Genomic DNA, 16,465 nt, shown 5'->3' with positions numbered 1-16,465 from the left:
CCCATTAACCGGTTACGCTGGTTGAAATCTAGGAGGAAGGCAAGCGTATAGCGCTTCCAGTAGTACTACTCCTAGAGTAGCATGCGGTGTTCAAACTAAACTTCGAATCGAGGAAAACTGTACCTTATAACACATATAAACGAGAGAGAGACAGACAGACAGAAAGAGAGAGAGAGAGAGAACTCCATTTACTATGCAGAATTTTACCAAGGATCTGCGACACAATCTGAAAACGGACACATGAAGGTTATGTACTCTGTACTAAACTTTTTTTGAGTCGATGTCCGTATCGCCAGCACTTGCAAGTCACGCTGACAGCAGAGTGGAAAAGCCCTGGAATACTGGATACCTGTTACCCGTCGCAGGGCAAAGTCCTCCGTGGCTGGCTGGTTCTGCTGGTGTTGCGACACGCGAAAGCCAGAAGACGCTCCCGCGGGGGCAGCCCTGGCATTTCCCTACCTGCCGCCTCCCGCTCCCGGTTCATAGGTCACCCCCAAGAGCCAGATATGTCCGACATTCCGCACACGATCAGACACTTCACAACCAGCACTGCCCCTCCGCATCCGGAATCCTGTTGCGCACTCCGCATGTTGCTCGATTGCAGTATCTCCCCCTTCAAGAAGGAGAAGATCGGTGTACTTGGATAGGTGCACAGCGGATCACGTTGCACCTTAAACGCCTGCCTTTAGCCTCTAGCTAAGTCGTTGACTGCTTCTTTCATTACGATTTCATTTCGCGTGGACAGCTCTGTTATGACGCTAACTGGAAGGGGAGTCGCTCGACGACTTGTTGCAAAATACACTGAAGCGCCAAACAAACTGGTATAGGCAAGCGTATTCAGATACAACGATATGTAAACAGACACAATACGGCGCTGCGTTCGACAACGCCTATATAAGAGACGGCCGCGTGGTTCTAGGCGCTACAGTCTGGAACTGCGCGACCGCTACGGTCGCTAATTCGAATCTTGCCACGGGCATGGATGTGTGTGATGTCCTTAGGTTAGTTAGGTTTAAATATTTCTAAGTTCTAGAGGACTGATGACCTCAGACGTTAAGTCCCATAGTGCTCAGAGCCTTTTTTTTTTTGAGCCTATATAAGGCAACAAGTGTCTGGCGCAGTTGTTAGACCGGTTACTTCTGCTACAATGGCAGGTTATCAAGATTTAAGTGAGTTTGAACGTGGTGTTATAGTCGGCGCAAGAGCGATGGGACACAGCAACTCCAATGTAACGATGAAGTGGGGATTTTCCTGTAAGACCATTTCGCTAGTGTACGGTGAATATCAGGAATCCGGTAAAACATCAAATCTCCGACATCGATGCGGCCGGAAAAAGATCCTGCAAGGACAGGACCAACGACTACTGAAGAGCATCTTCAACGTGGCAGGTTCGAATCCTACCTCGGGCAAAGATGTGTGTGATGTCCTTAGGTTAGTTAGGTTTAAGTAGTTCTAAGTTCTAGGGGACTGATGACCTCAGAAGTTAAGTCCCATAGTGCTCAGAGCCACTTGAACCATTTTTTGAGAACAAGCAACGCTAATATACACAAGTAATTTTGCCTGCTGCACTAGATGGATCAGAGCTGTGGATCATGGAAGAAGGCGACCGCTACATCCCAAAATCATACATTAGAGACTTGCTACACGAAAAGCTATAAAGCCAGAAAATCTATAAGACACTCTGCCACACGAACTCATTCATTCTTTAGACAAACGAGGCTACGACGGATCAGGCAAAATACCGATTTAGACTCCCACTAGACAAATTAGGTTATAACAGGGTGTAGTTACAAAATATACTTCCTACTATCTCGTTCAATTACAGAAAATAAAAATCTACTATTCGTTCGCTGCATCTTTTCTTAGAAGAGACGATATTCGCTTAATCATGGTATTGCAGTCTATATCGTGTACTCAGTTTATCGCGTAAGTCTATTTCCTTGATTTAATTGCTATATTATTTTTGTAAGACCATATCTACTAAGAACAACATCTTTTACGATGCGATCGATCTGTTGCGGTGTTGCTTCCTTTGGTAGTGGAGCTGCTCCCTGAAAGATCGTGTTTCACCAAACGCCGTGTACTCAGTGAAACATACCAAAAGTAACCACCCATGAATAAATAGTGCTAGTGTCTTTCATTATTCGCCCCTAGCCTGGTTCACGAATGCTACTTTTTTCTTCAATCCACACAAACAACTTTGTTCGTCAATGACGCTGTATTTCGTTTCGACGCGAACGTCATTTGGCATCATGGGCAGGGTAAGGGGGCCCTTCCTGATAGTATGAATGGAGTCTGATACATTGTGATAAAAATAAGATACTGCTGTATTTGATAGAGTCGAATGATTCAGCGGCTCTTCCGGCAAGATCTGTAACTTACACGGACTTAAAATATCTGTCAAACGATGAAGTCATATTTGAGAGATTATTGTGCGACTGATCTGAGGAAAGTCAGCAGTAGGAGGACTATCTTTAGCCGTATCGGCAAGCAGACTCCGTGAAGTCACCGCTGTCACTAACTTTCCGCCAAGTTTTAAAAATCACCCCATCCAATATACAATTTTTTTTATAGAGTGACCAGGTTCTGGGAATCATTATTCTCTGTCATAAATGTCAATACCTTCCTGCAGTTGTCAGTTTGTGAGCACCAGTACCGAAAGTTCTATGTGGCCATATTAAAAATTATGTGAAACGTTATAATTATCCTCGATGTAGTAAATGTTTTATACGTCTTTAATTTTCGGCTACTACTTGCTGTTGTAAGAAGTTGTACCAGACCTTCAAAGTCCACTTTATAATTTGTGGAATGAAGTTGACATTAGCTTATCGAGAAAAATGAATCAGAAACACAAAGAATCGCTATGTGGCTAGAACCGATTTATCTGACAGAGAAGTTTCTGGAAGCTGCGGCTTTCGTGGAAATTATCTTAGTCTCTAAATGGCCGTAAACATACTCACTCGTGTTGTAATGTCTGCGTGGAGCCAAGCGAAGCTACTAACTGAAATGCGGCAGATATTTCTAAGTGTGTGGCTTCAGCTGCCGGAGGCTGCAATCATCTGTGTGTCAGTTGCGTTTGCGTGTGTGGTTGTGTGTGTGTGTGTGTGTGTGTGTGTGAGTGAGTGTGACTGTCGTCTATTTCCGACAAAGGCCTTGTTGGCCGAAAGCTCATATTGTGATAGTCTTTTCTTTGTGCCTACTTGTGACTCACTATCTCCCCTATATGGCGAGTGGGAACTTTCCTTTCCATAATATTGTTAATTATATCCTAGTTTTTTCCATTGTTTAATAGATATTTCTTAAGGCTTGATGTAATAAATAATTCCGTTGCGTTGTGTAATTTATCTAATATCGCGATTAAAAATGTGTCTTAATGGGAGGAAAGCGATTACTCAGTGGTGGACAAGAATCACCTCTTCTACTGTTTACTTTTCCTGTTGACAATCTAGTTTCTTTTTAACAGGTGAATACTCCATTTCTCTGCAGGAGGCACATAATTGACAGCCACTTGAAGTAAACGCCTCGGAGTTAATGGATTCACACTGTGAGCGTCTCATCAAAGTGACAACTTGCAGATACACAGCGATAACGTTCTTCTCCACTATTAACATATACCTAGTGCAGTGAACACATGTCAAGCAACAGACTTGGCAAACGCACTATCTTCATTGTACTGTTACGCCTCATCTACTAACAAGATACGAGTAAATTGTGTTACGAGACCATATACTACACATTACATTTTGACGTGACTGACAGACATTGGTGATATATTGCAAGATTTCTATCGCAAACGAGTGTGTGTAAGTTTTGTACTTTCGATGGGTTGTAGCAACACTAAGGGTATCTTATTCCTATCGTATCCTCCAGCAAAGCTATAAAGCAGCTTTTCCAAAAATTGGTTCTGACAAGCTACAAAGGAGATGGACTTACATATACTTCAATTCGAAAATTTTTGTGGGTTGACAGGTGCCGTTGCAATTTTAGTTTAATTTAATAAAAATTGCATTCAAACTATAATTGCACTCTACTTGCACGTAACTGTCACTTATTGTAATAAAGACGTTATGCAGCGATTGAAAAATCATAATTGTCCATAAAATATTGAGTAATTAAGGAAACTAGTTTACAAATTAACGTGTCGTCGATCATTTCAGACTTAGTGCTACTGGAAAAGGATATGGGTGTAACGGGCGTATGTTATTTGAGGAAACTACCCTTTATTCGATTACAGTGAATTAGAGGAATCAGAGAAAAATGTAACTCAGGATTTCGGTGTCCTCGGCGCAATGCCAAATTTCATGGTGAATAAAGGAAAAAAGGAGGAGCCAGGGCACGCGTAAAATATTCTGCGGATGGAAAGAGTTTACGCAAATTGCACAGATAAAAGAAACAAGTGGAAACTGTATATGTTACGGCTGAGTGGGTGCTCTTTAAAAGCCACACACAAGATCAGAAAGACCATTTTGCTGGAGACGAGCTGCTTTCAAATAACTGGCTGGATATTATTAAGCCGGCAGGAGTGGCCGAGCGGTTTAGGCGCTACAGTCTGGAACCGCACGGTCGCGACGGTCGCAGGTTCGAATCCTGCCTCGGGCATGGATGTGTGTGATGTCCTTAGGTTAGTTAGGTTTAAGTAGTTCTATGTTCTAGGGGACTGATGACCTCAGACGTTAAGTCCCATAGTGCTCAGAGCCATTTGAACCATTTTTGATATTACTATCTTCTCTGGTTTTCCTAAAGCACTTCATGTATAACACAGAATTCACATTAATAAATAACCTTTACAGACAGAATAGCCTGCTTCTTCAGACAGGAAGTCGGCGCAAGGCAAGTTATGTGTAAGGAAGAAGAGTGGGAAAGGGTGACGCAATACACCGAAGGAAGTTTCTTGCCTCACTTTCCCCTCTGTTTCTAAGTTTTTCTTCTCTTCTCTCAAGTGGGTGCAGGAAGTTTACGCCAAAAAAAACTAAGTAACTGCATTCATTTACTTCTCACTACCGCTCGAGTGCGTGGGCGCGCATGTGTGTGTGTGTGTGTGTGTGTGTGTGTGTGTTCACATGCGCACCAGTGTGCTCATGTGAGCCAGTAATTGTTTTTTTTTTATTTTTTTTACCCCTAAGAAGAGAGGAATATTCGAATTTAACGTCTCACTGAGACAGACTTCATTAGAGATGAAACTGTAGGCTGTCCGGGACAAGACAGTCGCCTTGTTTAAAAACCTATTAGCTGAGTAGCCGACATTGCCCGGATATCTATTTATTCCAGTCTTCTATTAGTCTATCTCCTCCTTCCCCCTTTCTCTGTCCGTCTTCTCCATCCCTCCTCTAACATCACCTCCGACTTTTCGCTCCCCCCCATCCTCCACCTCTCATTTAAATTCATCCTCTCCTCGTTCCTATACTCCTACCTCACCTCCTCGAAGTCCATCTCTTCCTCCGCCTTCTCTTTCCACCTCAATAGGCCACTGCTAGTTCTTACCCCCACAGTAGGCCTACTTCTTTCAAGACAGTAATATCTGGACCAAGTCTGGTTTAGGAAGAGCGTTTCAGCCGTGGCGTTGCCTGTGTACACCGTTCCACATATATTTAATATATTTCACACATATTTGTGTGATTCAACATCAGATTCTAATAAAGTTTCTCATTTACCATTTTTAGTAAGATTAACGTTCGTAGTACGATAAATATTTACTTACTGGCTCTGTCGAGGCTGAGTAAAAGTATTCATCAAGCGTTCAATCTTAGATATGACAGTCTAAAACCCGAAGCGTCGTCAAACGGTCGGTGTTACAGCATTGCTCAAACGACAATATCAAGTACGCGAAATACAAGTAGAAGGCAATCAGCAGAAGTATTCGCTGTATCGCTGTCCTGTGAGACGGCTAGAAGCTGTCGGCACAGACGAGGTCAGGCAACCCGTCACTCTGCGGCCCTCTTGTCGTGGGAGCTAGGGATGGCGATTGTCGCTGAAACAACCGCTTTTCGCATGTATCGATATTTTTTCATCCCAGTTCAACCTGACTGTTAAAAGCTCAAAATAACCGATTTCTGAAATAACCCACTTTTGGTTTTTTGTTCTTGTTATTTCCTCTAATAAACGCAGAAATCAAACAAAGATTGAAACATTTTGAGTCAGTTTCAAGACTCGTAGAATCAAAACATTAAATTAAATAGGAAAATAAAAGGAAACTTAGTCTGCCCACAGATCGCTGCTTTTCTGGTAATGTGATAAGTGGTTGAATATAACAAAGAATGACCAACATTCTCCAACTTATTCTAATTTTTTGAAACTCTGCTCAAAACTCATACCGCAATCGGAGATCGTAACCACTATTTGGGCATTACGAACAGTCTGTGGTAAAGAATGAAAACCAAGGCTGACGAAATCTGTTTTTTGTATCAGTTTTTCCGTTTTCAAGGACTACAAGCAGATAAAGACCAATTATGTAGACACGTGCAGCAAAACAAGTACTTTCTATTTTTATTTTATACTATTAATGAGTTGTTAACTTTTTAATTTATTACTGTTGCCACAGTTTCCTTTCTCTTTTATTGAAATGAAATGAGCGTATGGCATCATTGGCCTGGTGGCCCCATCCAGGGAAGTTCGGCCTCCGAGTGCAAGTCTTATTTCAGTCGACGCCACATTGGGCGACTTGTGTGCCGGTGATGAGGATGATATCATGACGAGGACAGCACAACGCCCAGTCCCCGAGCGGAGAAAAATCTCCAACCCGGCCGGGAATCGAACCCGGACACCGCTTGCATGGCAGGCGAGCACGTTACCACCCAGCTACGCAGGCGGACTCTCTTTTATTATTTCATGGAAATGGCAGAAAAATCTTTCATCTTCTAAAGGAAATGAAGCGTTGTAATTCATTGCTATTCACTTCGTAGAAATATTTCCAGACTAGGGTTGGTGCCATTCTGCAGTACAACGGATACCGAGCGGGGTGGCGCAGTGGTTAGACATTGGACTCGCATTCGGGAGGACGACGGTTCAATCCCGCGTCCGGCCATCCTGATTTAGGTTTTCCGTGATTTCCCTAAATCACTCCAGGCAAATGCCGGGATGGTTCCTCTGAAAGGGCACGGCCGACTTCCTTCCCTAATCCGATGAGACCGATGACCACGCTGTCTGGTCTCCTTCCCCAAACCAACCAACAACAGTACAACGGATGTTCAGTGACGATAGCGAGAAACTACTTTATGGATCAGATGGGGGCAAGCCTTGCACACAGTACGCACACGCGTAGCTTAAGCCACGACACACGGCAACGGGGACATTATTGTCTCAGCCTCAGCAATAGTGTACCAGTTCTTATGCCGTGTGTTTGGTTCTCGTTTCTGTCGACGTTGCTATTAAAATACCACTGACTGTTTTTCCCATTTTCTATAACAACACAATATTTCTAACCAATGCAAATTTTGCGAATAAAAATTACTATTTATTTCAAAAATGCCTGTATAAAAACGAAAAATTGTAGCTTTGCTGCTATGGGTAATTGATACTTCGGTTTCTTTCTCGGTTATTAGTAAAGAAACACCTATTATAGCTGGTACCAAACAAATACCGAAAAACAGCGGTTATTCATGACTAAAACGTCGGTATGGGTTTTAACCGGTCGGTTTTTCCCGTTTCGAGTGGAAGCTGGCCGTAGCCCGGTAGACTCACCGGGCAGCGAGTACACTACCTCTCGCCGCTGGGGCCCCGTCGGGACACAGAGCGCGAACCGCAGCCCTGACGCCGACAACAGCCCGCGGCTTCCTTGGCTCCGACGAGCGGCGAGTGACTGACACGGCGAGGAGACAAAACAAAGCTGCGAGGGGCAGCCTTGAGTGCGTCGTAAAGCCCGCGTGTGCGCGCTCTATTTGCGCTCCGCTAGAGATAGCTCGGCGCGGCCCGCTGCGGTTGATACCGAGTCCACGGCGGCTGCATCGCGCCGGGTGTGCAGCGCCGCGTCGCGACGCCAGGACACCGGCCCTTGGCTGACACTCCGTGCGGAGGCAACCGGCCATCCACTGCGCGGGCAAGAGCGTGCGCTGTTAGTGCCGCTTCTTTTCTGGAGGCAAAACCAAAGCCTCAACAACTCAACGGCAGCTCAACTTCGCACCCAATATTGTTTACTTTCGACTTGTACAGGAAACGGACAAAATATGGAAACACCAAAAAAACCAACACATTAGCACGTCTAATACGGTGTTGCAAACACGATGACATCCAAAACAGCTTCCAGTCGTCTCGAATCTGATAAATACAGGTGCTGTATGGTTTTCTGCGGGATCTTCTACCATTCTTTCTGCAAAACTATGGCAAGTTCAGCTAATTATGATGGAGGTTGTAATGGTTCTTTATTTACGTGACCATTACGGCACTCCAACCCCAGTTCCCGATACCAGTAATACCGTACTACTTTTCTGCGCAATAACAGACATATTTTTGTGACAATATTCACATTTGGTTTTATTAATGTATAGGTTCTCGGATGTATCGATATATTACAGTGATATGGTTCTTGTGTGTATTCATTTCTGTGAGACTGTCATAATCTTTGACTTACGTAACCGTTTTGGCACGAATGCGCACAGAGCAGTCTTTGTTTCACTTTGCAGAAGTTATGTTGTTCTTTCGCTTTGTAAAAGAACAGTCAAGTCTTGTGTTTGGTTAAAGTGGAAATTAAATATATGAAGATTGATACAAAAGTTCTGGCGCTGCAGTCCGGAACCGCGGGACTGCTACGGTCGCAGGTTCGAATCCTGCCTCGGGCATGGGTGTGTGTGATGTCCTTAGGTTAGTTAGGTTTAAGTAGTTCTAAGTTCTAGGGGACTTATGACCTAAGATGTTGAGTCCCATAGTGCTCAGAGCCATTTGAACCCTTTTTTTGATACAAAACTGTTTTCTTGATGATGTGACAATTAAGAAGAAGTATATGTGAATTTACAAGAAGTTTAATAAAAATGTGGATCGTGAACACCAAGTCAAAAATTATTTCTACCATACCATTGTTCTGATCTGGGATTGTTTGATCATTAAGAATTTCCTAAAAAACGCATTTTTTAGTTCTTCATATATTGCTAAAATATAGATCTGGACCTTCTAGCAGTGAAAGTGGAATGACCCTAGAATCAACAAGATGACCCATAACAACTTTGACGAAATCTACGTGGGAATCCATTCAAGATAAGTGCCGAAATTAATGACTTTTTTACAGTGACTTCATTATTTCCATTCTGACGGTACCATCCACAATCAATAACTTTGTTGTTGCCCGATAAAGCGAACAAATGCTGCGTAAGCAACATTATTAATCTGATTTCTAACCTACTTTGCAAGTGGTGGTATTGTTAGAAGGTGGATAGCGATAACGCAGCCTTATCTCGAAAGCTGGCCACAAAGGCTCAATTGAGATCTTGCGACTGTGGCGGCCAGGGAAAAAGCGACCGCTCTTCCACGTGCTCACAAAAAATCCTAGCCAATGAGAGCTGTGTGAACATGGGCCTGTCATCTTCCAACACAGCATCAGCATTGGGGAACATACATCATAGCATGGGATGGACCTGATCAGCCAAAATAGTCACATAAACCTCGGCAGTGAAGCGATCTTGCAGAGTACCCATGGGGCACGTGGAGTAACACGATAAGGCTGCTGAAATCATCACCGAACCACCACTACGTTTCCCTCTTGGGACGTAAACTCTCTCAGGATGTGGTACCAGTATGAAACGAAGTTCATCCGACCAAATGACTTTCTTCCATTGTTCCACACTCCAGGTTTTATGGCTTGGATACCACGTTTTACCGTTAGGGGCATTTGTATCAATGATGAGTGGTTTTGATATTCCAGCTCGCCCTGCAGTTCTCTGCTTATGTAGATGCCATTTTGCAGGTGACATGGTTAGCGACACTCGGTTCCTCTTATTTTTAGCCATATTCATCTTCAACGACGGTCCGTTACGATCGATCAACACACACTTTCGTCCGCGTTGTGACTTAGCAGATCGTGTACTGCTTTCCCTGTACGCTATATAAATCTTCGATACGGTGATTCTTCAGACATCAAAAACTTCGGATACCTCTGCTACGGAAGCACCCGCCATAAGAGCACCAGCGATTTGTCCACGTCCTAGTTCATTTAGCTCCGACATAATGTAGTGACAGCTACACAGAGCAGTGCTCTGGCGATGATTGACACTTGCAACGTATTAAGGACATTTCACAGGTCCGTTCGTAGGAAAATATAACACAACCAGCAGACAGCTAGACAAACTGCCTATTGGCTTCTGTCTCGGGTTCTTCGGCCGACGTTCATCTAATGATTTTACTGACGTTTCGCCAGCACGAGTGGCTGGCATTGCCAGAAATGGAGGGTGAAGCCTTGACAATGCCAGCTACTAGTGATGGCGAAACGTCAGTAAAATCATTAGATGTACGTCGGCCGAAGAATCCGAGACAGAAGCCAATAGGCAGTTTGTCAACAAGTGACCACGAAAGCCTTAACAATTTTGTAGACTTAGCTAGCATCTGCATTTACGTTCAAGCATCCATTTCTCGCTGCGTTTTCAACCCCTGTATTCCATTACACTTGCGGATTTTAAGCAGGAGAATTTCCCTACTGAGGATCCATATTTCTAACGTACGTTGCAGCAAAAGTTTTTAACGTCCTGCCACATCATCCGATATATTTTGCAGGTGACCTGCTATTGTGACTGTTCCTATTCCGATGTCGAGGTGACCCTTGATGTCTGTAAACATACACACAGTTACGATGAGTGCTACCTACTGATACAACGTCACACTCTAATGGATTGTAGCAGTTCAGCCGAATGAAAAGCACCAACAGGAACGCACTAGAGACATCGGTAAAACGGTAGAGTGAGCATCCAGCATGCCACGGAAGGACAAATCAAATGGCTCCGAGCACTATGGGACTTAAACATCTGAGGTCATCAGTCCCCTAGAACTTAGAACTACTTAAACCTAACTAACCTAAGGACATCACGTCCATCCATGCCCGAGGCAGGATTCGAACCTGCGACCGTAGCGGTCGCGTGGCTCCAGACTGAAGCGTCATGAACCGCTCGGCCACACCGGCCGGCCCCAGGACCTACATTTGAGACGAATGACCGAGACCGCATCATCATGTTACACGAAGAAGGCTTGTCAACGAGGGAAGTTGCCCGATGTGTGCACCGGAGTCAAAGTGATATGCTGCAGTCATGGAATCAGTTCCAATTGACTGTGCTGTTGAAGAGTTGCACCGCACGTGCTGTCCACGTTCGACAGGTTCATGGGATGATCGATATCTACGACTGTTGACTCAAAGCAACCATGGGCTGTGTGCCCCAGAATTGTATTCGGTGTTCGAAGAGGCTACAGGACGTCATGTATGGCATCGAACTGTTAGAAAACACTCCATTCCCCACGACCATGGCGAGCATTACTTCTTACATCGTAACACCATGGACTCTGTTACACATGGGCCAAAATCACGCGGAATGAACGCCCCGGAATTATCATCCGGTGTTGTTTACGGCGAAACTCGGTCCTGCTTGTACCCTGATCCTCCCAGACAAAGTGTTAACAGGCAACCCGATAACATCTAATGCCAGCAACACTGTGTCTCACTTGTGCAATAAGGTGCTGTTGAATGATGTAGTGGGGTGGCACTACATGGCGTCACCGTAACCTCTCGTAGTTGTTGAGTGCAATCTCGCGGTTCTACAGCACAGAGACGAGATTCTGCAACCAATTGTGGGACCGCGTAGCCAACACTGTGTTGATAGTTTCTTCTTGACGGATGTAACTCGCGTCCTCAACGTACTGTTCTCGTGAACACATTCCTTCAGCATGCTAGAATCACCAATACTCAGTGGTCTGCCTGTTCTCCGGACATGAACCAAACCGGACAAGTGTGGGATTGATTCAAACGAGCTGTCTTTGGACGTCGGCAGTGACCACGTATTCGTGCAACTTGCGCGGAATCGTCAGTGAAGAGTGGGGCATTTTGGATCACGGCTGAGTTTATGACTTCATCGACGCTATGCTACGATAGACCAAAGTATGTATCCAAGCAAGGGACCGCTCAGGAATGCTGTAAAGCCACCCTCCCCCCCTCCCCGCGGTAAGTTGACGATTTTATCGTTACACATTTTATTTTCAATCTGATGATCTGGACACATTGCAAATACGTGTATACAAATGCCTCAGAGCCAATTTTTGTTTTCTGTGTCACGAATTTTGGAACAAGGGTGTGATGCAAAAGTTTTGTTGATGTGTGTGTATAAGAGCTCAGGGAGAGTGACGTTTTTTGACTGCCCTTTCCCCTATTAGATTTGAACTAAGTTCGTGTTATGTTGTTATAGCAATTTTCAACGACAGTTGCGAGTAGCCAGTTGAAGTCGATGTATTGAGCTGCTAGCTATGAAGCCTCCCTTCCAGTCCAGTCGTCGTATCTCGGAATATTCCCTGAAAGTAGTTAGATAACTACTGATTTTTAACTATTGACTTTCGAGCTGTAAAATTTAACCTGCTTCGCAGGTCAAAGCGAGGCTGGGAACCCTTATCTACTGTGGCTTGATAATTTATCAGTGCAGACAGACTACAGCAATTTGCAGAACACAATAACATTACACCACAAGAGCAAGCTGGTTTCAGAAACAATCACAGCATCGATGATCCGTTATTAAGAATAACTAGCAAAGTAACAGAAGCCTGAAACATAACAGATGTGACTGCTGCCCTCTTTTGACACATGCGATAAGGTATAGCATGCGGCACTTCTTCGCAAATAGCTAAAATACATCTTCCCACCTGAAATAGTACAAGTAATAGAAAAACCCTTTGGAAATAGAAAAGTAAAAGTACTAGTTGGTGACCAAAATTCATTTTACTTTACACCTAAAGTGGGAGTCTCTCAGTGCGCCGTCATCTACCTATTGTTATATACGATATATACTGCTAGCAGCCGGCTGGTGTGGCCGAGCGGTTCTCGGCGCTAAAGTCTGGAACCATGCGACCGCTACGGTCGCAGGTTCGAATCCTGCCTCGGGCATGGATGTGTGTGATGTCCTTAGGTTAGTTAGGTTTAAGTAGTTCTACGTTCTAGGGGACTGATGACCTCAGAAGTTAAGTCCCGTAGTGCTCAGAGCCATTTGAACCATTTGAACTGCTAGCATCCCCAGACCTAGGTGACCGAATGAAGACACCGTTCTGTACGCTGATGACACATCTTATTGGTGTCATGCATCCACCTTCAACGTAATCAATTAATAGGCTAATAGATGATTGGTTGGTTGTTTGAGGTTTAAGGGACCAAACAGCAAGGTCATCAGTCCCTGCTAATAGTTAATCAGTAAACTTGAAGCCTGGCTCAGTAAATGGAGGATCTAACTGATTCCAACCAAAATCCAACCTGTTCTGTTCAGACGTAGAAATCTTAGTAATCGTTGACAACAGCACCTTCATAGACTCAACATTCGACTTTGGGGACAAGAAATTACTCCACAACCAAACGTTAAATATCTCGGAGTCTATCTGGATGAATCCCTAAATTGGCAGAAAAACGCATCTGAAAAGATTAAACAAGCTGAAAGCCACGTAGTACGTCTCTTGAAATACAGAACACGTGGACTGGAACAACCGGTTGCCCTTCTTATATACAAAATATCTGTCCATACCATCCTCGAATATGGATTTCAAGTATGGATTTGTCATCTAACCAAACGAAAAAAAAAATTCTATCTGCTGATCGGAGGATGGTTTGGATAACTGGGGATCTAAGCAGTGGCTTCCCAACAAATTTATTTTACGAAACATTTAAAGTCAAAAATATGTTAGCCGGAATAAAAGAACAAATCGCCAAATTCGGACTCAACAGACTACGTTACAATGGACTTACAAAATCATTCTAGCAGCACGATCCTACAACATTTAATTTTCCGAAATTCAAATATGCATATGCTTCCTACATTAGTCTCTAAGCAGTATCGAATTCACTCCAACAGAGTTCTCTGGGAAACGAAGAAATCAATGAGACTGTCAACAGATCAATAACACCTACAAGGATTTGGTATGATGTAGCAGCCTTACGTAGAAAGAACAACTTATTGATCAACAATACTTCCATCAGTACCAACAGAAAGAGGCAAAAGTCTCCACATCGAGTAGATTTTCAAGTTTTTCATATTCTACAGAATTAGATGAAAATTCTCTTCACGAATAAAATTTCACGATCACAGTGTCACATTATCAAGACCACTGAGATGATATGAAGACATGTAAGCCAAAATATCGAGCAACCAATCCCAGCTGGGGTTTTTTCGACAGAGAGATTTTTCTCTGAGCCGTAAGGCGAATGCCGAGACTTGGAACGAAGAAACTTAAATAACAACATCTTCCTCATAACTATCTATTTACAAGCAATTAAAAATCCTACAAAATTAAATAAGCACCCAATTAGCCAAAACATATGGTGTCACAGCAGAATAAACTATAACTACTGGCTGAAAAGGGCTATGCTCTCCTACAGCCCACCATCTCCCTCTGAGGTGGAATGAAAGAAAGAAAAGAAAAGCAAAAAAGGCAATTAACGTTGGTCCGCCAAAAACGTTTCCAATCGAATCCGCGTAGCAGTACGCCGCGTAATTCGTCCCGCGCGCCGCACGTCGCCAAGAGAGAAAGCTTCGAGGACAGACAAAAGGAACGTTTCACGTTCACTTTGAACATTTTTTGTGACTATTACGTTACCAATACTGCCACAACTTTTTCGTGGGACCTGATGATATCAGTCACTAGTCAACGTCTATCGTAATATTGCACCAATGTGCAACTTGAGCTGCTGGCTACTGGTTAATAAGCAGTACAGTATTATGATCGCTGCTAAGAGAGGAGAAGAACAAAGTTTTGCGCACCATGTTTCGAGTGTCTGTTACATACAGCTGCGGTATTGTGCACAAACAAAATTTTATTTGCATTCAGTAGCATGTAATACATGTGTGAGTAGGTCCTATTGGCATTTTTCATTACCTTTTCGGACTGATTAACTAATAAAATCTTAACTTTCTTCTAGGTAGCACCAAAAAACATTAAACTTATAATACGCTGCCGAACCGAGAAAAGATATTGGTGTTGAAATTTGTTTCGCTGCTAAATCCGAACGGTTTTAAGTGCGTTTCTGCGCAGCGGATTTTACCGAGTCTTTCGGAGTTAACTCACTAATCAAGAATTGCGAACCGGCTCAGACGCCGACTTTTGAAACAGCGGCCGTTAGTTTTCTGAGTTAAAAGTGTAGACAGATTGTGCTACTCGTGTGTTTAAGCTTCTACTGACCTGGTCTATCAGCATCCTGCAGGGCCGTAGTGGCAAGATATTGAACCACCGAGAGAGGCGATGCGACGGTAGGCAGCGATCTTGTATTCGGGAGGACAGCGGTTTGAATCCCCGTCCGGGCATGCAGATTTGGGTTCTTCACTGTTTCCTTAAATTGCTTAAGGTAAGTGCCGGAATCATTCCTTCCAAACGGCACGGCCGGTATACTACCTGATCCCTGCCCAACCCGTGCTTGCTAATGATTTAGTCATCGACGAGACATTAATCCTAATCGTCATTTAAGACTTTTAATAGGGGGCTGCCTACGGTCAGGGCACAACTACATCGATAAATGTGCTCTTAAACGGAGAGGCAGCCTTCTCTCTCCACACAATTCTAACCTTTCCTTAGGCTCATCTTTACGCGCGGTAGTTTTCAATTAATTTTTGTTAGTTACATGTTCCACAGGTCATTTGAAGGGCTCTGTTATCGAAATGATGCGAATCGAGTCAGTTTAAAGGATATGTATACATGATTCGTGTTAATATGAATGAACATTTCAGTATTTTAGTCCTACTCATGCAACTACACTTAAAAACGATATATATATATATATATATATATATATATATATATATATATTGTAGGTATAGACATTACTGTTTTCCTCAAATTGTGATGGATAATTTATGACAAATTTCACTAGCGAATATATGTATTGTAATGGCGCAGTTAAAATGTCTAACTGCTTGAAGAGGTATCTACATAACGTCCGTGTGTGAACACCACACATTTTTCTTACTTCTCGCTTTTGTGCAATCAATACTTTCTTACTCCACAAAAGTATTTCATCAGACATTATTGAGTAAAGATATATAAAAAACGTCAGGAGGTTGATTTGTTTGTTTTCAAGATTAGCAGTTAAACAAAGAGTAAAAGTAGCTGAACTTAACCGATTGAGAAGTTCGGTAATATGCTTCTTGTAATTCAAGTTGTCATCAGTATTTGCACCCAAAAATTTGGAGCATTTTGACCTATTTACTGACTCCTGCCCATGTGCTAAATCAATTGTTAGAATGACTATTTGTTGAACGGAACTGAATACGGTTCGTTTTTTCAAAATTTAGGGAGAGTCCATTTTCTGAGAACGACTTTA

At 43.3% G+C, this 16,465-nt stretch overlaps 1 protein-coding gene across 1 annotated transcript in view; it reads right to left on the bottom strand.

The window, feature by feature from the left end:
• LOC126191305 (uncharacterized) overlaps positions 1-7,791 on the bottom strand; it is a 532,110-nt gene extending 524,319 nt beyond the window's left edge. The window contains exon 1 of the mRNA XM_049932137.1: positions 7,678-7,791. The gene's annotated coding sequence lies outside the window, so the exon portion shown is untranslated. The remainder of the gene's footprint in view (positions 1-7,677) is intronic.
• Positions 7,792-16,465: the final 8,674 nt, after the last annotated feature.

This window comes from Schistocerca cancellata, chromosome 1, assembly GCF_023864275.1.
Source record: "Schistocerca cancellata isolate TAMUIC-IGC-003103 chromosome 1, iqSchCanc2.1, whole genome shotgun sequence".
In the NCBI taxonomy this organism is placed as follows: Eukaryota; Metazoa; Arthropoda; class Insecta; order Orthoptera; family Acrididae; genus Schistocerca; species Schistocerca cancellata.
Note: the sequence above shows the minus strand (reverse complement) of the source record. Positions and strands in the feature narration are given on the sequence as shown.